The 21329-nt window shown below is 38.8% G+C and overlaps 1 long non-coding RNA gene across 1 annotated transcript; it reads left to right on the top strand.

The window, feature by feature from the left end:
- Positions 1–322: 322 nt before the first annotated feature.
- Positions 323–4011, top strand: LOC130091288 (uncharacterized). Its single transcript, XR_008807796.1, has 4 exons — positions 323–612; positions 784–860; positions 941–1108; positions 3631–4011. It is a non-coding gene; the product is annotated as an uncharacterized LOC130091288 (long non-coding RNA).
- Positions 4012–21329: the final 17318 nt, after the last annotated feature.

The raw sequence follows: 21329 nt of genomic DNA, 5'->3' as shown, positions 1-21329 counted from the left end.
CAGAACAACTGTGTGACGAGTTCTCGCTGCCTGACAGATACGTAAGTCGGTTTTCTGTCTAGCACTTACCCAAGGTCAGTGGACATTTACTAAATATTGTAAATGTTAATTAACATACTATTTCTCTCTGTTCTAGGTGACAAAATGACAGGTAACGTTTCTAAAATATCATGCACTTGCAAACTCTCTCAAGTTTCTGTACTTCAAATATTACAGTTAGCAATTAATCTCCATAAATTACATTTAAATGTAAAGCATTAAAAATCCATAATTTAATAACAACAATAATTATATTCTGAAGTCACTTGCTGATAGGATACAAGAATCCATCCAAGAAACAGAAACAGAAAAATTTGCTAATGCCAGTATTCTATATTTCTATTAGTATTTGCTAAATATCTGACTGATAATTAGGCCCATTACATGTATACATTTATTTTCATGCAGTCCAAAAACAACATGATTTTTATTTATATATTTTGGGCTATTCAGAATGTACAACACTTTTCGAAGTGGTGTTTGTCTGCAATATTCTGATTTTGATCTTCAGTGGAGTAGTGAACATTATTCTATGCGAACGGCTGAGGAGAAGAAAATGTGAACTGTGTGCTGGTGAAGTACATTTTAATTTTTAAAACATTCAATAGATGTTAAATAGCAGTGTTACACTTTAATGAAGTGTTCATTCATTTATTCCTTCATTGATTGATTAATTAATTCAATCAATTCGGTCTTGTTTTTCTTTACCATTATTTAATTTGATCCCCTTCTTGATTCTTGCAGCACATCAGAGAAGCTTTCATTCTCTGGCTGTCCCTCCTCAACCAAACTCGCCAGCGTCTGATACCAGTAGTCATCTTGTATGTCATAATATCTAATATGTTTAATTCATTTAATGCATTTATAGACAAAACACATATTTGTTTTTTCCCCCTCACAGGATCAAGAGAGTACGGAGCTTAACTACACAATGCTACAGTTCCCCGAAGACAACACAAGAACAGAGAACTCAGAGAATGAGCAGAGAGAGAAGAGCAGAAAGGACACAGTCTATTCCAGCCTTAAATGTCAAATCTCAAACATCACTGAGGAAAATTAATATTTTCAGGTGACTATACAGAGATGTGGCCACATTAAACAATTTATGCATAGCATAGATCATGACTGTATTTATGATTTAGACATAATTACTTACCAAAGACTTAGTTTCACAAATGCATTGGTTTTCTTCATCCATGTCAGACTATACTAGATCTGTTATTTTTTTTAATTGGATCAGCTACTTTTTAATAAGTTTTTTTTTCATTTAATTTGTAAAATTACTTTTTAATATGTAATTAAGTAAATATCAGTAGTGATCCAAATGCTTGGCTGTATTCTTTTTTCTTTCTTTTTTTGTAACTAAACATTAAAAATATCATACAATATTTATAAACCAAGTGGTAAAGGCTAAATATTTGGTTATATATAGGCTGTACATTAATTATTAGGGCTATATATAATTTTATTTCAGACGTCAGCATATAGGCTAAATACACAAACTAATACAGTATTCAGTTATTATCACTATGGCCATATCAGGTAGACAAATCCAATGTCCATTTGGCATAATTGTTAATATTAAAATTAACGACGGTGGTTTTAAACTACTAAAAGTATCTTTTGGGATTTTAAACTTGAATACACATGGTTTGCTGGTAACCTACATTTAAAAAAGCTTTAGGCTAAAAAGTAGGCTAGCCTACACTAACCTGTTTACAATAAATGTCTGTTTATAGCCTTCTTGTTTCTTCAACCATGGTAAAATGCGAATTACGGAGACTCTAAAGTGACAAAACGTTAGCGTGCTCGTGCGTTATCATTTCTAGTTTTAATACTAGGCTACTTTTCAGATAAAAGTAACGAATTCAATCTTTGAATTTGATCATTAGTAAGTGTCAGTCAGCACTCACCTACGTCTACAGAAAACTATTTATCTATAGTAATTAACTTTGTGTTGCAGACGCTTTCGCTAATGTACTGTGTAGACCTGTCGGCTGATAGGAAAAAAGTGAGTTTACTATTTGAATAAAAATATTGAATAGATCTCAATGGAGTACCCCTTCTTCATCCAAAAAACAAGCATTATACTGCATTCAAATAAAACCAAACTAAATAAAACATTAAATTAAATTTAATATATTTGCTATATGGTTTGAAACAATTACATAATCATTATGGCAAAAGTGTGTCCATATAAGGACATCATCTAATGATAACCTGTGCAAGTTCTTATTGTATTAGATAAAAAAAAAAAAAAAGTAAATACTGTATACATTTCTGCTAAATATAACCTAAACAATTGATGTCTTAGAAATCAGGAATCAGATTTCAGTTTGGAAATAACAAAACAAATAGATAGCAAATTACATTTAAGCATTAAGATTTTTATGACCATGTGTATTTTGATAAGCAAAGTATTTGTCCAAGATTGATTAGTAGTCATGTAAAACAAAAATTGTGGAATGAAAGGAAAGATTCAACTGAAAATGTAACCATATAGGGGTGTAACAATATATCGTGCCACAATATATCGCAATACAAAAATGCAACAATACGTATCGTGGATAGTGACAATATGTATCGTGGATAGTTCCCCAAAATAAAAATTACTGTGTGAGAAAATGTTTTCATTTTTTCAGAGTTTTAGTGTCAGTACTAGATTAAACTACTTTACATGTTGATTATAATGTATAATAATGCAATGGGGGAATAATTGTGGGTCCTGATTGTTACGATTTGCGTGGAAGCAAAGGCAGTAGGCGGATCTAAATGCAGCAGTAGACTTTAGTAATACAAACTAGGGAAAACTCAGAACAGGCAAGACACTCGAAAATACATTCATTCAATAACTGACCACGAACAAAAGAGCAGACAGGATTTAAATACACAGAGGTGATCAGGGAACAAGACACAGCTGGGGCAAATCAGAACAACGAGCAGAGCCATAACAATTAACAGGGAAACACACCTGAACCAAGGGACCTAATAATGAACATGACTGGAGATAACAGAATACAATGAACAAGGCAGAGAAACGAGGTACAAACTGAATGAAAAAACCAAAGCCAGTGAACCACAAACCAGAAACATGACAAAAATAACCAACACTGTAACACTGATAATGCCAAATGTCTTATGTTACCAGTAAAAACTTAAAATGGCCTACATTACTTTAAATATATATAGTCAGTGACAGAGTGCAAGAATATTCGTCTAAAATAATTCTGTATTTTCAGCTTCAGAATCATGAATATTTTTATTCTGGTGTCACCATTGTCCTTGGGTTACAAGCACCAAGTCCAAGCCTATTCATCTAACCCACAATGTAATATCAAAGTTAGCATTTTAATCAACAGAACATTTTTTGTTAACCTTTTATCATACGTCTCTGAGTATCGCAATAATATCGTATCGTGAGTTCAGTATCGTGATATGTATCGAATCGTGACATGAGGGTATCGTTACACCCCTAATAATGAACCATAATGTCATAAAATATTGCATTCAGATGCAATATATATTTGCTTTAAGTACTTTACGTTGAGTTTCTCAGTCTGTGTGTTTCTAAACCCTGTCTTTTCTATCCAGAGCTCCACAGCACAGATTTCTGGCAGTTCCTCCTCCACAGACCAGGCTTTTTATTGAAGATCATCACCACTGACCCAGAACCAATGACCAGCCATAAAGCGCAGGCCAGTCCACACATAAGCTGTCTGAGATGTTATAGTGTTGTTATTTATCACCTCTGTTACAATGATCTTGGAGTTTAGTCTCACCACATCAGTGTGTGTTGTCTGCAGTAGTCCAGGGCAGCTGCACAATGTAAGCTGTAATGTAATGTATGAATGTAAATGTAATGGCAGCTGTCTGTAAGGGCAGGTGGGGCTCCAAAACAAATACCTCTATATAAACTGTATCAGTAATAAATTGTAAATATTTTCAGTATTCTATAATAAATATTTCTGAATTTTCTAGACTTTTATTTTATACTTAAAGGTGCACTATGCAGGAATTCCGTTTTTGTCAAACAGCGACCCCTAGAGTCGCTGTGGAGTACTTGTACTGTCGTAAATAGCACTCACGGCCTGATCCCCTCCCCCTGTACACCGGTACCTGTTCAGTAGGATGGAAGCTGTAACGAGTTGAAATAAGGTGTGGCCCCTTTAAGAGCTGCGCGCCCTGTTTAACTGTCGGCAGTCTGTATTGTATGTGCGCCTCGAACACCACATGTATACGGCAACGGGTTATTTCTGTTTGATGCTTATTTTATCAGAATTTTATCAGATCTTTTTTGCCGTAAAGCAATTCGTTACATTCGCGAGACCTGATATCACGCGACACTTCCTGATGCTGCGGCCGGCGCCCCGCCGGCTAAAAATTGCAAGTGTGTTTTTTCCGCTCACATGCGATAGGGGGGAGCGAAACGACCACCATTCAACCCGAAAAGAGTAATATAACCATTCCAATGACTCCGAAGCTGTTCGGTTGAGGTAAAAAACCTGCATAGTTCACCTTTAACTGGGCAGCGGGTGCCTGAGCCTCCCCAGCTCTTCAGCGCCCCACAATTTTCCAATGTAAATCTGTGGTGAAAAATGAAACTGCAGCGCGTTTTAATTGAGAGCCATTGGGGAAGATTTCAGACTGCCCCGCTTATTTTCACTTGACCTTCTGTACCTCTACTTCGCTCCAGAGCGATTTGTTGATATCAGTCCACTTCAGATATGTGTAAATTAGTCTGCATCAGGTCAGTGATTAGTTGGCATGTCTGTTCTTTATATCAAATTAATGAAAGTTTAAAGTACTAAATTGAATAGCCTTTGCATAGTTATGTTGTGTTTGTTTTATGTTTGTTCTGAGAATAGAAATTACTTTTCCTCACCAGAATTCCTCTACAACTTGTAACATTCTAAAACAACATTCTGAGGCAATAAGTACTGTAGGCAATTCAAAAATAGCATTCTATGAGTGCCTGTCAATCCACATTAGAGCGCCACCCTCAGGCTGAATAACGCTAAGACGTTAGACCTTTGACAAAAGTGTGTCTGCATGTCTTCACGGTTAGAATATAAAGCTTACAGTAGACTGTAGAATATAAAGCTTACAAAAATGTTTATCATAAACTACCGCTAAGATCTACCTAAATTTACGCTCAGGAGCTACTGGTCCAGGGCCTCCTCCCATGTCTTGTTCTGATGCACCAGAATGGGCTGTCAGGTGTTCTTGGGATCTCGCCTGAGAGGCAAATCACCTTTAAGTGTAAACAAAACAAGCCAATCGACATTGGCGAGTGAGATTTGCATTGTGAGAGCAGTTTTCAATAATGAGAGTACTTTTGCAAATACAGGGATTTGGTGCTAAAGAACCTTGGCCATCTGGGGCTTCGGGCCAATTGTGAAAAGAGCAAGCTCTCCCCTGTGCACAGAATCTCTTTTCTCTGTATGGCGTTGGACTTGGTCAACATGACAGCACGTCTCACGAACGAGCGTGCTCAGTCAGTACAGAACTGCCTGAATTCATTCAAGGGCATTCATTCAGTTCATTCAACTGTTTCAGAGGCTCCTGGGGCATATGGCTTCCGCAGCGTCATGCTGCTCGGGTTGCTTCATATGAGACCACTTCAGCACTGGCTACATGGCCAAGTCCCGAGATGGGTATGGTGCAGCATCATGCACCGGGTGGCAAACACACCGGCCTGTGCCCAGGCATGTTGTCTCAATAGTTGCCTCCACCACCGGCTGGGGTGCCATGTGCATGCAGCCTCGGGACCTTGACTGCTGTGACACATCAATTGCCTCGAGTTGCTAGCAGTACGTACTGGCTTGGCCTGCGCTGCATCAGACCGTGTCTACAGGGCAAGCATGTGCTGGTCCGAATGGACAACACCGCGGCCGTTGTGTAGATCAACAATCAGGGTGGTCTACGTTCCCATTTAATGTCGCAACTTTCCCGCCATCTCCTCCTCTGGAGTCAGAAGCATCTGAGGTCGCTTCGCGCCATTCACGTTCCGGGCGAGCTCAGTCGTGCAACTGACGAGCTCTCACGACAGCCCACGCTCCCGTGAGAATGGCGACTCCAACCCCAGGTGGTCTAGCTGATTTGGAGATGCTTCGGAGCCGAACAGGTAGACCTGTTTGCCTCTCCGGACATGTCCCACTGCCAGTTGTTTTACTCCTTGATCGAGGGGACCCTCGGCAGGGATGCACTGGCACACAGCTGGCCCCAGAGTATGCGTTTCCCCCAGTAAACCTGCTCACACAGACACTGTACAAGGTCAGGGAGGATGAGGAGCAAGTCTTGTTAGTTGCGCCATACAGGCCTAACCATATCTGGTTCCCAGAACTGATGCTCCTCGCGACAGTCCCTCCCTGGCGGATTTCTCTGAGGAAGGCGTCCGATGCTAGGTCTAGCACTCGTGTGTAGGAAGGTCAGCCCCTGTGCTAGACTAGGTGCCCATGTGTTGTGATTCTCCTACGGGAAGTGGTCTCCATAGCGTTCTATTTAGTATAGGCATGCTTTTCCAGTGTTATCCAATAATCTCTCTGTATGGGTAAGAAGGAGCAGCAGTGATCGACTCTCTCTGTGTTAAATCCCTGCCCTTTCCTCATCCCAGCAGGCTCAGGGGGATTAGGCGACTTACGCGGAGTGCTGAAAGGGGCAATTATGGCGTTTTGGTAGGAATCCCAATTCGTCAGTCACCTGATGTAACGTGAATTCTTTCGTTCTTTTATCAAGTGACGTGAAGTGACAACGCTGGACACAGAAATTAGTTAATAATTCTCAAACTTCCTTACAAACAAGCGCATAGTCATTTTTTTTTCTTAGCTCTTACACTTACATGCTGCTTTTTTGGTCTCAAATTATAGCTTTTTTATTTCTTACAATTTATAATTTTTAGATTTTCTGTCATGTTGGTTCTTTTCCATAACACTGAATGTGTTACTAAGACTTGGTAAACTTTATCTATGATGGGGAAAATCACTTTGATAAAGACACCTATATATAGCCTTATAACAACATACAGTTACGTGACATAAGACCGAACGACTCGAACCCGAGAGATGAACTAATCAATTCTATATCTGGTTCCGACTGCATAGCTTCAGCCTATGGGGCTGTCACGTGATGAACAAATGACTCAAACTCGAAGACTCAAAAAATGAACTAATCAATTCTGTATCCGGTACTGACTGCATAGCTCAGTTTATGTGGCTGCCACGTGATGAACGAACGACCTGAAACCGAAGTCGATAGACTCGAAACGTTAACTAATCAATTTGTAAGATAATCTCAAATAAAATCTGACACCAATTTCAAGCGATCATAAAACCAGAACAAGTATCATAATTTCTTACAAATGTTACACATACATTAAAAACAGTGCATTTGCTGACGTAAGAATCAAATGAAACCATTGCTAAAATACTAACCAAAGGTACCTTCACTATTAAACTCATGTTTATAAAACAATAATTATCTTGAGATATATCTATGCAAAGCCTATTTTATACTAAATAAAACATCAACCCATTGTAAAAATAAATTATTTATGTCTCATCAACCAGAAAAGATTTGAGCTAACCAATTGTTAAAAATGGCAATATGTTGACTCTATGCTAATTTGTCAGATTTAAAACTGTTAACAGTACATGAACATACATATTTTTTGTAAAGCAAAAACTAAATAATATTTGAAATTCTGTTTTCAAATCAGTGATACGAAATGGAAGATTGAGTTCATATATAACAAGTGGCATGGAAAGTTTACTTATCAGAAGAGAATACATATTTTAAGGGCATTTATGGCTTCTTAAAGCAGAGAAAATGGTGTCTTTCCTCACAGTCTGTGGGTTTCCAACCCTTCTCTTTTCTTTCCAGAGCTCCACAGCGCAGATTTCTGGCAGGACACTGGAGCTCCCCCTCCACAGACCAGGCTTTATATTGAAGATCATCACCACTGACCCAGAACCAATGACCAGCCATAAAGCACAGGCCAGTCCACACATAAGCTGTCTGAGATGTTATAGCGTTATTTATCGCCTCTGCCATAATCTTCTCAGAACTTAGACTCGCCAGGTCAATGTAGTTCTGTCTGCGGTAGTCCAGGGCTTCAGCCCACATTTTTTTTCTTATAGACCAAAATTGGGCCAACGAGCTCCATACAGTAAAATGTCAGCGTCTGAGAGCACAGAATATTGTGTAGTTTAGAAGTGGATTGTTTTAGCCCGCCACACTCTGCATTATCACTATTCGGTTGTCCACTATCCCAGTTGTCAATTGCTTCTACTTCACCTCCAGACCAGATCCATTCTCCTGGGTTGTTAGGGCTTATGTATAGTCCAATCCAGTTAAATTGAGATGTGAAATCTGTATACCTAGAGATCAGTTGTGCCTCTTCTTTATTAACAGTGGACCGGTCATCATGGTAATTTCTGCGGTACGTTTGTGCATCTTTCCAGGTAATTTTTTTGGTCACTAAAAAGTGTGTTCTGAGACTGAAGAGTGTGAAAAGAGAGTGTGTAAAGTGTGTTCAGTCTAAGACTCAAAACAAAGAACACTGCGACTGCAGCCTTCATTTCTATACAACCTTTTTGTGTGCTCAGCTATAATGCTATCACAAATCTCAAATTTGTTTCAAATGAGAGACCAATAAAAAAGGCTGCAAGGCATTGACCAATCAGAAGGCCACACCCTTCAAGAATTTGTGTAACAAATATTTAAAGAAATCATGTGCATATCCCCCAGCAGGTCAGCCTGATAAGCCTGAAGCAATGCCATAGTGTGAAGGCAAGCTCCAGCCTGACCTTCTGTCGTATATGCTTTGCCCACTAGAGAAGATGTTGTTTTTAATGGTTTAGAGGGCAAAGCTGGGACCTTCATGGATGATGCTGAACCGGGGGACAGATAGCTTGCGAGCGTCTGTTCCGCCCGGGGCATCGATCCATAACCATACTCTTTCAACCCCCTAATATCTGAATAAAAATGAACCTGGCTTCCACGATCTAGACAGCTCACTGTGCAGATCGGGAAAGAAAGGAAGGCCTCATGATGGAGGTGAAATATTAGAAGTAAGGAAGCGCTCGTCTAATTTGCTTTTGGGACGAGCGCCAGAGCTAGGCTATACAATATTTGATATAACTGAACAGAATAAACGGATATGAGTCTTTTGTTTGTGAACCCGACAACACTAATTTGCGTTGTATGATTTTGATTCACTACAAACAACAAATTCAGAGTCGATCGTTTTTTTTTAATCAGACTGAATGACAGCTCTGTGTTTGTCAGTGTTTGTCGGGAAAATGTGCTTTCGAGAAGCAAACATCATTACAAAACACCACAACAACAAAAAACATTCTATTGCAGTGTTCCCATTGAAACTTTACAGTTTTGCATGTAAAGTGCATGCCTAACAACCCCGCCAAACAACATTATGTTATGGTTAACTTATAGGCACCATGATACCTTCAGTGTTTTCGTGTAGGCTACTGCTGTTGCCTGTTGCAAAGCTTTTGAATCTTGTGTCTGTGACTTTACCTCCTGTAGTCAATCAGCGGCTGTACGAGCAGAAGACATTCTTTATTGCTGCCAAAAATAGGACGCTTTTGCAGGTTTGTTTCAACTGATAACATATTCATATTCGGGTTTTTCCTGCTGTAAAGCATCGTACTACTTTTGTTTTGGACTGCGTGATACTGTTCCAAAGAGATTCAGTGCTTGAGCCGTCCAAATGATTCTGATTGAATCTCGAACCGTTTCCGATTCCCAACCCCCTTGTCCAGCTCACGAAAAAGAACCGAGTCAAAAGAGTGATTAATTCACTTGTCGACCACAGCTTGTTCTAAACAGATGTAAGAAAATACAGAACACACATGGACAGTAAAAGAAATGGACACAGCGACCCCATAGACTTCAACGGAGAAAAGTGAAGTCAATTAGAAGCACTCACTTCCTGATGGCCGAGCGTACTGCGCAGGCTCACACTGAGCTTGACGACGTAGATGTGACGTGAGCAACCTGTACGTCTTCTAGTAGCTGTGCCAAGAGGAATCTGAATCATTCCCTTCCGAATCTTGCAGAGACGGAGAGCGTGAGTAGGAGTTGTCCATGTGTCACAGTCATTGTCTGCACTATTCTGTCTTCGTCTTCACTACACTTCCCAGAATCCTTGTCTTCACACCTGAACTCACTCCCTCATTACACACCTGTTCATCGTCATCATCATCCGTGTCACCTGTCCTCACCTCGTTAGTGTTCATTTGTATTTGTATTTAGTTTCCCTCTGTTCAGTCAGTCCTGGTCGGTTCTTGTTAATGTCACCTTATGTTAATGTTAGCTGGTGTTTTGTGTGTGTACCCTCTGCCCGCCTGTACCTGTTTGCTGTTTAGGATTCTAGTAAATGTTTGAATTGGAGCCTTTTGACTCTGCCTCTCCTTCAACCTGCACCACACCCGTGACACCATGAGCTTAGTCAGCCTAATGGTGCACAGCTTATTAAGCAATCATGATTTATTTATTTATTTAACATGTATGCATTAAAAGTAGTCTACCATTTCGGCAACGAGAACGTTTCTGAGCCAAATAAAGATAAAGCTATGTTCTGGCGACTGTCGTGTTTATTACCTGACTCTGGTCATAGGCAGGTAAGCCTAGACATGGGGTACTGCTTGATATGAAAAAACAGACAAATGCTAGAGTTAAGTATGCACTTCGTTTTATTAAGAAAAATGAAAATACAATGAGAGCAGACTCGCTGGCCAGAAAGTTACAGAAAAACAGCCTCAATGACTTTTGGCAAGAGGTCAAAGTAATGAATAACAATAAGATTTCCTTACCGGCTGATATTGAAGGTATTAGTAGCCCATAAAAAATAGCTGAGCTTTGGCGAGAGCACTACTTTGAATTGTTTAATTGTGTTAAAAGTAACCCAGTTGGACTCAATCATGAACATATTGATTTCTCGGCAGATATGATAATTAGGGCAGCAGATATTTATGATGCCATCAATATGTTGGAGAACAACAAAGCCTGTGGTATGGATTGCATTACTGCAGAACATCTAAAATATGCCAGCCATAGGCTCTGCCCATTGTTGTCTATGTGTTTTAATGGTTGTCTGGTTCATGGTGTCCTGCCTAATACTTTTATGTCTGTAATGTTATTGCCTGTGCTTAAAGACAAGGCTGGTAAGCTCAACAGTATTGACAACTATCGACCAATTGCATTGGCCAATATCTTGTCTAAAGTACTGGAGAGAATACTGCTAACAAAGCTAGAAATGTATGTCCTTACTGCTGATAATCAGTTTGGGTTTAAGAGAAGGCATGGAACCGATTTGTGTATCTATGCTCTTAAAGAGATTGTGTCCAGGTACACGAGTCTGAATTCATCTATGTTTTTATGTTTTATTGATGCGTCAAAGGCATTTGATAGAATCAATCATGAACGATTGTTTGTAAAACTGTTAGATAGAGGTGCCCCTAAATTTTTAGTGAGAATTTTAGTGTTTTGGTATGCCCATCAAATGTTTCAGGTTAAATGGGACAATGTTGTATCTGCTCCTTTTCATGTTAGCAATGGAGTGAGACAAGGTGGTATTATGTCTCCTATTTTATTCAATGTCTATATGGATGAATTATCAAACCAGTTAAATAGGCTAAAAACTGGCTGTCTTGTGGGCAATACTACGGTTAATCATCTTATGTATGCAGGTGACTTGGTCCTGCTCTGTCCATAGTGCTGGGCTGCAGCAGATGCTGAAGGTGTGCTCTCAGTATGGCCTTGATTATGATATAAAGTATAACGCTAAAAAAAGCCACATAATGGTAGTTAGAAGTGATGAGGACAAGAAATCAACTTTTCCGACTTTTTATCTGTCAGACAGCCCTCTTTCTGTGTGTGAGGAAGCTAAATATTTAGGTCATGTTATATCCAATGACTGGACGGATGACAAAGATTTATACCGTCAACGCTGTAAAATTTATTGTCAAGCTAACATGCTTATAAGGAGGTTTTCAATGTGCTCTGATAATGTGAAGTGCTCTTTGTTTAGAACCTACATCACTCCGCTATATACTGCTCAATTGTGGTCTAATTATAAGAAAAAGGGTATGCAGAGGCTCAAGGTATCATACAATGATGCGATGAGATCGCTGCTTCGTGTCCCTAGGTGGCATAGTGCCAGTCATCTGTTCGTGTCTAATAGAGTGCCGACTTGGGAGGCGCTCTTGAGACAACTGATGTTTGGTTTTCTGGGTCGTCTGGACAATTCAGTAAACAGTATAATTGAGGCCCTAGTCAATCCTCTTAAAAGCTGTTATAGACATACTTCGAGGTTAAGACGACATTGGTGCAATAGCCTGTATCTCCTATAGAATTTTTTTAATGTATTTTTGTATCTCTTTTCTATGCTGTGTTATATGGACTTGTGTCTGCAATAAAGTTTATATATATATATATATTGAACCAATCAGATAAGAGTAAATCGAGAGTCAGCTAGAAGCTCATTTGATAGGCTACATGATGAAGGTGGACCCGCCCTCCTCTTCGAGCTTGCAAAACTCAGTGAGTGAGAGAATCGTGCCAAAACTGTAAGCGCAGCTAAAAAGACGCAATTGTACAAATCGGGTTATTTCGGGAAGTTTTTTGCCCCAATGCACACAAGAAGTCATTCAGACAATGCAACAGTTAATTTTTTGTTACACAAAGGTTGGTTTTACGCGATCAATCTATTTAGCAGTTCCCGACTCTGTTGTTTTCGCTTGCAAATTGCTGTTCACCGGCCTGCAATGCTTTTGGCCGTATTTGTGCGCAAAAAAAACGTGCCAAAAGTGTAATCGTGGAAAAATGGAAGTCAGAGGAATACAGATCCTATTTATTTTGCGTTAGCATGAAGCTGCAGCTTCACAATACATGAATTACACTTACGAATAACAATAAAATGCTGCAAATATTTGTTTTCTTACACTTCAAAGGCGATTTACACCTTTACAAATCTTCTCTTGCGCATGCGAATTTAATTTACGCTTGCAAACTTATGTAGCCTACACTTTCACAAATCTTACCCTACGCATGCGATGCTTTATGGCATCATATTACCTTTATACTTTTAGTCGGGTTCAGACAGACAGTGTTCCAAGATAAGATTTTTATTATTATTATTATTATCATGCAAAATGTAGCCTATATAAAAATAACATTGTCATGATGATCTTTGATTGTTTTTTTTTTTTTTGTTTTTTTTGCACAGTGTAATGTTTAAATTCATTTGCACAGGGAAAACCCATCAACAGAGTAGGCTATGCTGCTGGGTCGTGAATCCTGATATATCCAAAGCAGCCAACCTGGCCAGTCCACACATAGTACATGCACATATGGGAATGGTGTAAACAAAAGCTGAGCAAAACCATGCCTAATTTGGAATGGAGGAACATTTGTGGTGTGGTAAACATAACATACAAGTGAGCAATTCCTGTTATAGCACATCAAAATGTATTTTTTTTTTCAGTTTATTTGGATAGGGATGGATGCAATAAACAGATACAACTGCTTGTAGTGCTTAGCTAAAGCTAAATTGCAACACTTGTCCCTAAAAGGGCCTTTTATGGACTACAATTACAACAACAGTAATAATAAAAAAAAAACATGAAACAAGTTTGTTGCTGAATTAACCATGATTTTTTGAAAAATATTAAAACTTGCAGCAGAATTTAAATGATCAGGCAGTGAATTCCAAAATGTTGCACCTTTCACTAAGAAGGCAGTCAGAGCAAAATATGTTTTACAGAATAAAATTTTACAATTGCTGCTAGAAGCCGCTCTGGTGGATCTGCTGCACAACTGCAATCTCATAACAGTACATAACGGCTGAGGGGCAAGATCATTTAAACACCTGAATACAAGCTGTAGTGAAAACAAACAAAATGAGCAAAACTTGGAATCTTATATTTACAATGATGATATCTTATTTGCTTCCTAAACTTTTCAAGGCATGGTTATAAAGACATTCAATCTGATACATTACAGCCTGGTTAGTCCTAGACCAAACTGTTAATCCATATGATATAGGCTACGTGAGTTTAAAACCAACAAAGCATGATCAAAAGTTAAACAATTTCTTATCATAAAGCTAATAAGATTGATCGTTTCACATATCTTTTTAACATGGCTATTAAAATTTAACTGAGAATCTAAATCTTGTATTTTTACAATAGTACTTATAATTTATAATGTTTCTGCAAGCCCATAAAAGATTTTAGCTAAACGTTGTTTTACAAGACAATGTATATGTTGACACGACTAAAATGAAAGATTAAAAATCCATTATTTTTAATGACCATACATACATACTGTAAAGCAATGGATTTCTATAGATTCATGATTTATATAAGAATCAATTTTATATATAGGCCTACATGAAGAAATGTATGTATATTGCAACATGAAGCACATTTATAGCTTTTTAAGACAGAGAAAGTTCAGTTTATCCTCACAATTTTTGGGTCTCCAAATATTATTTTCTCTATCCAGAGCTCCACAGCGCAGTGTCAGAGGACACTGGAGCGCCCCCTCCTTAGGCCAGGCTTTATATTGAAGATCATCACCACTGACCCAAAACCAATGACCAGCCATAAAGCGCAGGCCAGTCCACACATAAGCTGTATGAGATGTTATAGTGTTATTTATCGCCTCTGCCATAATCATCTCAGAACTTAGACTCGCCAGGTCAGTGTAGGTCTGTCTGCAGTAGTCCAGGGCTTCATCCCACGTCTTGTTCTGATGCACCAGAATGGGCTCAATGACCTGCATACAGTAAAATGGTAGAGTCCCCGAGCACATAGCATTGTGCAGTTTAGAATTAGATCTTTTTACAACGCCACACTTTTGAGTGTATGTGTCCGGTTCGCCAATTTCCCAATTGTCAATGTCTTCATCCTCACCTCCAGACCAAATCCATTGTTCTGGGTTGTTAGGACTCATGTGTAGTCCAATCCAAAAATATTCATGATTGATTCCTGGATTTGCAGAGAGCTGTTGTGCCTCTTCTGTATTGACAGTGGACAGATCATCATGGTATTCTCTGCAGTACGTTTGTGCATCTTCCCAGGTCATTAATGTATTCACAAAGAAGTGTTTTCTGTAGAGACTGAAGCTCAGTCTAAAGAGACTCAAAAACAGGAGCAGAGCGACGGCAGCCTTCATTTCTACGCAGATGATCTACTCAGTGCAGCCTTTGTGTGTGCTCAGTGATAAAGGGGTGTTTTTTATTTCTGAGAGAAAAAAACTTGAAGGCACTGACCAACCAGACGGTCAGGCAAGTATTTGTGTATCAAGTATTCAAACCATGCTGAAACAAAGAAAACATGCAAGAGCAGAAAAAACACACTTTAGTTTTCTTTTAAAAAAATCTAATTTGTGTTTTTATGCCTGTAAGGTTGTCACACACACACACATACAAAAGCAGAGATGCTAGTGTCTTTGTAGATTTTGAACGAACACTCTCGTTTTGACTTTTCAATCCTCAATGGACACACTGAAGCTTGAGTCACCATTGGCTAGTGAATTTATTTTACTCAATTTTTTACATGGAATGCAAGAACAATGTAAATGAAAAAAAAAATCACCATAGATATAATATAAAATATACATTTCAAACACTATTAAAGACAAGTAATACAATGTGAACAAATAATCAAATTACAAGCATAAGCACAAATAAACACAATAGCACAAAGATACAAATGAAATAAACAGTGCTTTTTTGTTTTTTTTAGGTAGATCTAACAGTAGCTATACATATTAGGTTGATTAGGTACAGACATTGAATAAAGTAATCGAATGTAAAATAACACTGCATAGTCTTCACTGTATAGATTAAATATACACTGTTTGATTCTCCATTGTCTCAGCTGACAATATTTGCCTCCACTCCACCTTTGTGAATGCTCAGCATTAAAGGAGAATTCCGGTATTTAGCACTTTGAGTCTATTTTCTAGTTTGTCTTGGATGAACTAGAGTGGTGGACATAGACATTTTGACGATGGGTCCTGTCTCGACTTTTTGACTCTTTTAGAATCGCCTTTGACCGCTTCAGAGTGGCTGTCTACCGGCATGCACAAACATGTCCTTAAAACAACCCTTAACGTTCGTTTTCAAAACTGTGCAACTCACTGAGTGGTTAGTGGTTAGATAAACTCATTAATTAAAGTAAAGAAACCCCAGTTCGGTCAGGACCACTATCGTCAAATACGATTGACAATTCACATACAGTTTGGATTGGCGGTATGGTTCCGTTCTGGGCAAGAACTCCCTGCGCATCCATGCAGCCTAGCATGGATAAGAGCAGGGAGAGCAGCAATAACCCCCCTTAGGGTAAACAGAACAGAACCAACATGAATGTATTGCAGATATCATTCATTAAATTTTATGTACAACATAATTAGAAAGTTTTAGTCTGATTCAGGGGGAATCAGAATGCCAAATCCTGACTGACGAGAGGAGGAGTTGGGGAGGGAGGAGGGTAATTGGCTCCTGAGAAACGCGATAGCTGCTGATAATACTGAAGTGATACGTCATATTCCTAATAGACGTGGATCAGCTGAGAGTCAGCTGGCAGAACTGACGCTACGCTTAATCTACTTTATTCAAATCTTACATCTTTTCTATTTTTTTAGACCCAATTCATAAAGACTTGCAAAATGCCAAGTCAATCTTGGACATTAAAAAGGTGCTGTATATCAGGATGAGACTCAACCTGGAGTTTGTTAGTCTTGTATTTGCTTGCATGCATTAGCAGATTTGCCTGGAAGGAACTATCCAAATACTAAAAGCCTCACACCATGATGTCAGGATCTAAGCAGACGTATGCATTTTTCTTTGTGGCAGAGTCGGAGTAGAGCCTACTGCAGGTATTTGGAAACATAAGCAATTCATTTATATGTTAAAGGGATAGTTCACCCAAAAATGAACATTTTGTTTTACTCACACTCATGTTGTTCCTGTATGAGTTTATTTCTTCTGTTGAACACAAATAAAGATATTTTAAAGAATGTCGGTAACTAGACAATTGATGGCACCCATTGACCTCCAGTCATTTTATTCCTACTATGGAAGTCAATGGGTGCCATCAACTGTTCAGTTACCGACATTCTTTCAAATTCTTTTGTGTTCAACAGAAGAAAGAAACTCATTCAGGTTTGGAACAACTTGAGGGTGAGCAAGTAATGACAAAATTTTTGGGTGAACTATCCTTTTAATGACTTTAATTAGTGGGTGTTTACGAGGATTTCAGATCTGGAAAAGAGGCGCAGGCAGATTTTTTATGCGTACATTCGTTCTCTGAATCACAGGTACGCACATTTGAGAAATGATCATGAGATCAAATGTAGGACGGTTTCTAAGCAACATTTTATAAATGATGTTTTGGGTGTTCGATTCAAACCCCTGACCAAGTAGAAGAAAGTAACCTTTTAAATGTCTCTGTCAACAATGAGTCATTAGCCGCATTTATCAGTAATGATTTGTTAATTTATTCAGAGAAGAAGATAAAACAAATTAATTAATCAGAGAAACTGTGGGTTGTTACAGTAAATAATGAATAATATGAAATAAAATCAAAATAAAATTAAAAATAATAACTTTTAGCACCATAAATCATGAGCATTGAAGAGGAGGAGTTATTTTCTGTATACGAAAAAGATGCAAGTGAGACGTAATACAGAAGGCGGAGACAATGAATGCATTTCCTGCAGCATCAGTAAGAGGAAGTGACTGAGCTCTGCTGAGGTGAACATCAATATTATCAACAATATTGTGCTTCGGGGGCCAAGACCCTTTTGCACCTCCAACAAACTACGTTCCAAGTCCTTCAGCATCTCCAGCATACTACATACATAGGAACGAGACTCATTTAACTCCCTGGAACAAAATGGCCGCCACGGAGCAGGCACGACAGCAGCGGTGTCTGCAGTTTAAGCAGTCTACGAAGTTTATCATATCACCTATGATCTACATAGTTGAACAATAGATGGATGGTTACTGCCGTAATAATTGCATGTTTGATAATTGTTCAAACACGACATGCAATCCTATCTTCGGGGGCTGAGGTATGTTTGTTTATACCTGGGGCAAGAAGCAAACACGTACTATACTCAAAGTTGCTGGTAAATGGCTATGCCAGTGCCCCGTCCTCGACAGACAAAGGCAAGAGACACTCAACTAACCTGGGTCTCGCCCAAATAGCAGTTATTTTGCTGTTGGCTGGGGATATCGAGGTGAATAATATATGCCCAGAATGCCCTTAAATGTCCTGGATGATCCTGACCAATCACAGTGCACAATGTTACCATAGTGGCACCTGTGCTGAAGCGGAACTGCGTTGACCAGAGAGAAGATGCGGCGCATATGTCAGAGTGTAAAATTCTGGACAGCTTCATTATAGTTCCATAGTTGTTCGATTGCTATTCAGTTGAAGTATATATTGAGTTGCTGGTAAGTACATGTCAAGTAGGCCTAAGTTTATATTTACAATTTTTTCCGTTGATACCGATAAACTAATAGTTTATATTTATCAGTCTAAGTAGTAGCCGATCAGCATCATTCTGCCTGTATTACTCTTTCTATTCAGTGTTTTGGAGTTTTCTGCATGTTACTTTGAGATTAGACGTTTATGTATTGGGCATTATGTTATTATTGGATGCACGCGCTAATTTGGAAATGAGTATTATCACACGGTGATCAGCTGCTTATCACGTGCATATGGCATGCCCAGTTGAGCGACATTTACGTGCTACTAGCGCCTTCTTGTGGCGATGTTCAGAATAATTATTTAACATTGTCCAATAGTACTTTATTAATGGGATTGTATACAGCCTGTATACAGTTAATTATTAAAATGTTTATGTTGTAGAATATATGAATATATTAATGTTTATTTCTCTTGTATAATTTGTTATAGAACCACACATGTAAACTCAACCAACTCTTCAGTAAACAAAGTGAAACTTAAACACTGCTTGGTGTGTCTCTTCAACTATAGAGTCAACTCATACAGTTCTGACCGACTGCCTGCTGTGTTTCACATCCATCTAAATTAATTCTAACCTCTTCATTTCAATAAGTGATCATAATATTTTTTTTTTTGCACAAGAAAAACGGGTAAAAAAAACCTTGTACTCGTACTATCCAGATAATTTAAACATTACTCCCAGGAAACTTGTAAATTGTTCATGTGTTAACATGGCATGGTCACAGTTTAAAGATATATAAACATTTAAAAAATCATTAACAAAGTGACCCCTCTTAGACAGATCAGAGTTAAACAGCGTTCCAGTGCATGGTTTGACGAAGTTATACATGATGCTATTAAAACCAGGGAAAAAGCACTTAAAACTTTTCATAGAACTAAAAATCATGATGATTTTATTTTATATAAACAAGCAAGAAATAAGACTCAGGAACATATCAGAGATGCTAAATCAACCCACTATAAAATTATATATCAAGTAATAAAGATAACCTTAAAGGAATTGGGGGTCGCTAAGACAAATACTAAGAAACCAAGAAGCATAGGACTAACAATTAAGGGTGTCCTAAATTTCAATAAGAAAGATGTTGCTAATCATTTTAATACTTATTTAACTTCTATAGCAGAGCAGCTGGTCTCAAATCTTCAACCTTCCTATGGGTTATTTAACAGTGATAGGGTGAAATCATTCTATAATAAACTTGAAGCACTCATTTTCCTTACGGAAGGTTGAGGTAGGGGAGATGGAAAAAAAGCTATTACAGCTAGACTCCTCTAATGGCCCTGGGTTAGATGGGTTATCCCCTCGGTTTTTAAGAGATGCCGCTGCCCAAATAGCCCCATACATCTCCCATGTTTTTAACCTGTCTGTTGAAACTGGTGTTTTCCATAGACAGTATAAGAAGTGGACAGAGCCATCTCATTGGAACTCAGTTGAGACAGTTGAAGCCCATTTTTAGCGATTTTTGAGCAATTCCGTTCCTGACGCGCAGACTCAAACCGACTCAAACTAAGCTTGATGATGTGAGCAACCTGTCTGACAGACGTAAATCTTCTAGTAGCTGTGCGTGAAAATTGCCAATCTAATCTTGCAGAGACGGGGAACTTGAGCAAAGAGTTCTTTGGCGTGAGTGAGCAGGAGTAAGTATTCCGTTGCTTTTATAGACTCATTATCTATGGGCTTCTCCCTTGACGGGACGTCCCCCCGATTGCCTGCGAGCTTCTCCTCCTGTCTGTACGGTAATTTCTGTACAGCGCGACAAAGAGTCGAGTGGTTATGACGCAATCGTTAGCCTATTTTTACTAAATCTGTTTCTACGGGGCCATAATGTAACATAGAAGGTAATGGAGCCCTTTATACTTTGTCGTGTTTCTTTAGAAATAAATAATGGACAAATGGAGTCTTTAAACGCCTCAGATGTAAAGTTATTCGCTGTCAAAGTGACGCCAAAATGAATGGGGGTCAATGGAAATGCTAACGCAAGTGAAGTTCTGCTACAACATGGCGGCACCCGGCCGGCTTCAACTTCCGGTCGATGGATTACCCCCTTGGTGTTTTCCCCAATGACCTCAAGAGGACCAAGGTAGTTCCCCTTTTAAAAAAGGGAAACAGCCAAGATCCTGGTAACTACAGACCAGTCTCTATTTTATGCACAGTCTCAAAAGTTTTTGAAACGTTGGTCAATGAGCAACTAAATGAATACATGAATAAAAACAACTTCATGTTTAAATTCCAATCCGGATTCAGGAAGTCACATTCTACCGAATCATGCCTACTCTATTTATCCGACATCATACGCAGGGAAATAGATAATGGAAATATTTGCGGAATGGTGTTATTGGATCTTCAAAAGGCATTTGATACGGGGAATCATGACAGACTGATTGCCAAACTTGAGGCCTTGGGGGCAGACAGCTCCACCTGTAGGTGGTTTAGATCTTACCTATCAGGGAGGGAACAATTGGTGGTCTTAGGGGGAGTGCTGTCAGACCCTTGTGTAGTTGAATGTGGCGTTCCACAAGGAAGTATTCTCGGACCGTCCTTATTTTTAACATACATTAATGATAGGGCAGACTCCTGTTCATGTGAACTATTTCTGTACGCTGATGATTCTGCACTTTTACTGTCTCATAAACAACAATCGAGTAACCTGAGCTCTGAGGCTGAGCTATCTTCTGGCTGATTGACAATATGCTGTCCCTACATTTTGATAAGACAGAGGCCATCTTGTTCGGCTCAAAATACAGATTGAATAGATGCTCGGAATT

Source organism: Rhinichthys klamathensis, unplaced genomic scaffold (assembly GCF_029890125.1).
Source record: "Rhinichthys klamathensis goyatoka isolate OS25496 unplaced genomic scaffold, OSU_Roscu_1.1 h1tg000165l_1, whole genome shotgun sequence".
NCBI lineage: Eukaryota > Metazoa > Chordata > Actinopteri > Cypriniformes > Leuciscidae > Rhinichthys > Rhinichthys klamathensis.
The sequence above is the reverse complement of the archived record's forward strand: the minus strand, read 5'-3'. Positions and strand labels throughout refer to the sequence as shown.